We start from the raw sequence: 4,521 nt of genomic DNA, 5'->3' as shown, positions 1-4,521 counted from the left end.
TAAATTCTCATTTACACCCTTAGACCATGAGAATATCATATACCTAGGTATTGGATGGTTGCTTGAGGTTGCCAAAATTCACACCATAACTGGGTGATTATAAAGGTAGCTTCTGAGTATACGAGAAAAGTTTGTTGTGGTATTCGATATGTCAAGATTGCATTTGCTCCTCTGACAATGGAGAGATTGACTCTGGCTCAAATCGGTATTCCCATGTTCATCATTGTCCGGCCATGCATAGTGACAAAGGTGTTAGTCATGGGAACACTAGAATACGGGAACGAGTAAAGATTATGAATATTTAATGAGGATAACTAGGTATAGTGATCAGAGTGTTGATCACTACGATGCCATAAGTCTCACCTTAAATTTTGTATAGCTTCATGAAGCAAAGTGTCGGGGGATTGATTCTGAGCCATGGGAAATCCTCCTGGGGGCCTGGCTTTCCGTCTATGAAGCTAAGAGCTAGGCACGACAAGGACACAACAAGCTACCCAGGTTTGACCCACCGTGGAGTATAATGACCTACTCCTGCTTGGTTGTATTTCTTGTGTGACAATGCTCTTGGAGCTACAAGATTAGTCACTGCTCTCTGGGTTTAGCAATTGCGCTAGGGTTTGGGCAGGAGCCGATCCTTTGCTATGGTGGGTGCCCTGTCCCTTATATAGATGCATTGGGCCTCTTTCCCGAAAATATGAGCCGGAAAGGGCTACCACAGGGCAGTTATTTGGAAGGGGATAGGCGCCGGTGCTTCTCCTGACAAAAGGTGGTATTCGCCTGCCAAAGTGCTTATCCATGACGCCCCAGGGGCTCCACGATGACCTCCGTCCTACTACGCCACCATCTTGGTATTCTATCACCAAAGGGGTCTTGGGGACTTGCTTTCGGGAAGGTTGGCACGGCTTCTCCCTTAGCACCGAAGGGGAAACTGTCCTGGCCGCGTAGGCTGGCACTTTCCTAGACGATGTCACCCATGTGATGGGCCACACCCACACCACGTGAATCCTCGGGAGGCCTCGCGGGAGGGCGCCTCGCCAGGGAGGCCTCACGAGGCCGCTTGCCATGATGGTAGTCTTGATGAAATCCTTCTATGGAGAAAACGCCTCGTGGGGCAGGGCCCTCGCGAGGCTGCTTGCTCGCGACGCCCGCTGGTGGGCTACCCCCGTGAGTTGGGCCAAGAGACCCTCTCAGGGTCGTAGGCATGTGGTCCATGGTACCATGGTTCCACTGGGCCGACAGTAGTCCCCGAGCCCGTGGCGCGCATGTTCCGCCCATTGAGGAGCGAAACGACGCAGGGCCAAAGACTGTCGGGCCCAGGCAGGGACGTGTGGCAGCACGACGGGATGGGGATGCCCCCACTTCCCACGACGCCTCGGTAAACGCCGTCTTGGTCATAAAGCCTGCCTGCACGGGGTGCAGGCGCATCATTGCTTCCCATCTCGCTCTCCGCCTTCCTGCGTACTGCCCCTCCGCTCCTTTTTCATTCTATATCCATGTTAGTTTTATTTTCGCTTTCTTCTTGTGTGTTTGAAAAACTTGGAAAATCCACAAATATTTCTTGCTTCTTTTCGGTTTCTCTTTCTTGTTTAGTAGTTTGTAGTATCAAAAAGAAAACCCAAAAAGATTTCTTGTTCTTCTTTTACTTGTTGGGAGCTTTCCCGTGTAAATAGTTTTTCTCATTTTTCATTTTCTCTTTGTTAAATTTGCTTTCTTCAAGAAAAACAAAAACTTCAAAAATATTTTAGTGTATTTCTCTAAAATTCTTTTCTTTTCTTTGAGTTGTAGTAAGGAGAAGACCATGATGAACACATTGAGTGGCTCGCGTATGCATTATTGTTGATCTAACAAAGAGCCCATATTACCTTGTCTTCTCATTTGAGTAAAATGTTTGCAGATTCTAGCTTAGTCCACGACATACATGCACTATTAATAGTTTCATATCATTCGGTCGTGCAAGTGAAAGTCAATAATGACGATGATTTGATGAAGTGATTGAGGTGAAGAAAAACTGGTATGAACTCCTCTTGTTTTTGTTCTCGTAAATATGTTGAGCTCATCGTCGATTCAGTATTTTTATGAGTAAAGATGTTTCTGATGACAATTAGAGATTATAGTTGCTCACGCCATGCGTAAATAGCTAGGAGTGGGTAATGATTTATCCTGAGTGTCAACATGCATTAAAATGGTGATGATGTAGTATGATAGTATGGTATCTTCCTCTGAATGATTTGAGTGGCTCGACTTGGCACATGTTCACGTATGTAGTTGATTCAAAACCAACATAGCCTCCACGATATTTATGTTCATGGTTGTTGATATCCTACTCATGTTCGTATTCAATGTTAATTATTCTCAATGCATGTTTATGACCGTTTTTGCTCTCTAGCTGGTCGCTTCCCTATCTATTTGCTAGCATTTGCCTGTACTAAGCGGGAATACTATCGTGTGTGTCCAAATCCTTAAACCCAAAGTTGTTCCAGATGAGTCCACTATATCTACCTATATGCGGTATTACCCTGCCTTTCCAAGTAAATTTGCACGTGCCACCTCTAAACATTCAAATAAGCATCTGTTTTGTGTGCCCGTACCGCTCATTAAGTTGCTCTGCATTTATGTTTTGCGGTCTCAGAAAGGGCTAGCGAGATACCAAGTTATCATATTATATCATGATTTTTTTGAAAAAAGTGTTGGCATCTGAGATATCTTATTATTGCTCGCTAGTTGGTTATGTCATTGGTATGAGTAAATGTGAGACCTAAATATTATCATGAATATTGTTAGTTCATAATCTTTGCTGAAAACTAGAGCATTAGTTAAGCATATATCCAATAACAAGAATGTAACACCCCAAGTGTCATGCTACAGTGACCTCACACCAATGGTGCCATGTCATCAAGTTCAACTAAGCCAAATTGCCACTTGATAAAAATCAAAGCCATTTTCAAATTTAAAATAAAGTCAAATAAATTATTTCTTCAAACAGTAAAACTAAAATGTTCACGATATTCTATAAATTCCCCTGATCATTGTCATGTTGAACCCAACATTATTTGACCCACCAAATAATCCCTAGGAATTTATAAAGTGGTCCAGCAGCAAATAAAATAGCCTTTCATAATAAACAAATATTTAAATATTTCCAAATGGCTTCAAACTTTTTGTGCAGCTCTCGTATGTAACAAAGTATTTATGTAATAAGTTTGACCAAAAACTAAAATTAAATGATAGGATAATAAAATACAAAAAGTGCCTGAAAAATAAGAAACAGAAAAAAGCAAACTATCACTATGCCACGGCTAGCCGCGACAACGGTGCCAGGCCGGCTCATCCAGCCCACGCCCACAGTCCCCCACCTCGCTACAAAGAGGAAGGGGAGGTGGCGGCCATCTACCAGCCAGACCATCGTCGTGGCGGCCATCCCCGGCCACCCCGAGCGGATAGGCCCCGCCCTCGACGCTCTCTCTCTTTCCCGCAAACCCTAGCCCCCCTCAGATCCCCCTCTCGCTCACCCCTCTCCCTCTCTGTCCTGACGTTCGGCCGGAAAGTCACTGCGCTGCCGCCAATCATGCGGCCACCGGCCACCCCGAGCGGCGCCACGGCTTCCAGGTGCCCCACCGCCGTTGTCTCATTCGTCTCCGACCTCGAGTTCATCACCAGGTCGTCGCCAAGCTCGCCATCGACCTCTTCTTCCTCTGCCACGGCTGCCGCACCTCACCGCTCGGTTTTCTCATCTCCAACCACCCCAGCTCTCTTGAGCTACCTGCCGGCATCGCTGTGAGCCCCTGGCCGTTTTCCCCCTCTTCCCTCTGTCGTTCCGGTGCGCTAGCCACCATCCCCGCAAACATGTGCTCCGGCCGTCGTCGGTCTTGTCCGTAGCCGCCGCCTTGGCCGGCCCTGTCGCGCCCTGTCTCGCTCGGCATCCCCCATCGTTGGTCCCTCACGCCGTACGTGGCTCCGCCCTTGCCCCGTGCCACTGTCGCTCGCGCCCGCCTTACTGCTGCTTCTGCCGTCGCCGCCATGGCCGACGGTGTGCTCCACTGTGGCAGCCCCATCGTCTTTCCTCGCCGCTGTTCGACGCGTCGTGCCACGGGCACTCGAATGGTACCACCCACGCGTCCTCCCATCGCCTGTGGAGCAATCCCGATGAGGTACCGCGCTACCGCCACTACGTTCGGTCATTGTCGATGCGCCTGTCGGTTTAAACCATCCGCTGGGCCGCGGACCAGTGGGCCCGACCACTAACTAAGTAGATTAGTTGCTAATCTAACTGCTGAAGCTCGCTGACAGCCGGGGCCCACTCTCTATAACGTTTGGTTTAACTATGCCACTGACACGTGGGACCCACGTTTAAATAACCTGACTAAACTATGTTAACTTGCGCTGAGTCATTGAAACTGGCCCCCCACCAGCAGTTTGACCAGGTCAACAGTCAACAAAGTTGACTGCTGACTGGGTGCTGACTAGGCAGTGGTCCACCAGTGAGCCTCTGCTGACTGGTCAGTTGGCTCAGCCAACATGCCC

The sequence above is a fragment of the Aegilops tauschii genome, chromosome 6 (assembly GCF_002575655.3).
Source record: "Aegilops tauschii subsp. strangulata cultivar AL8/78 chromosome 6, Aet v6.0, whole genome shotgun sequence".
In the NCBI taxonomy this organism is placed as follows: Eukaryota; Viridiplantae; Streptophyta; class Magnoliopsida; order Poales; family Poaceae; genus Aegilops; species Aegilops tauschii.
This window is presented reverse-complemented; position numbering follows the sequence as displayed.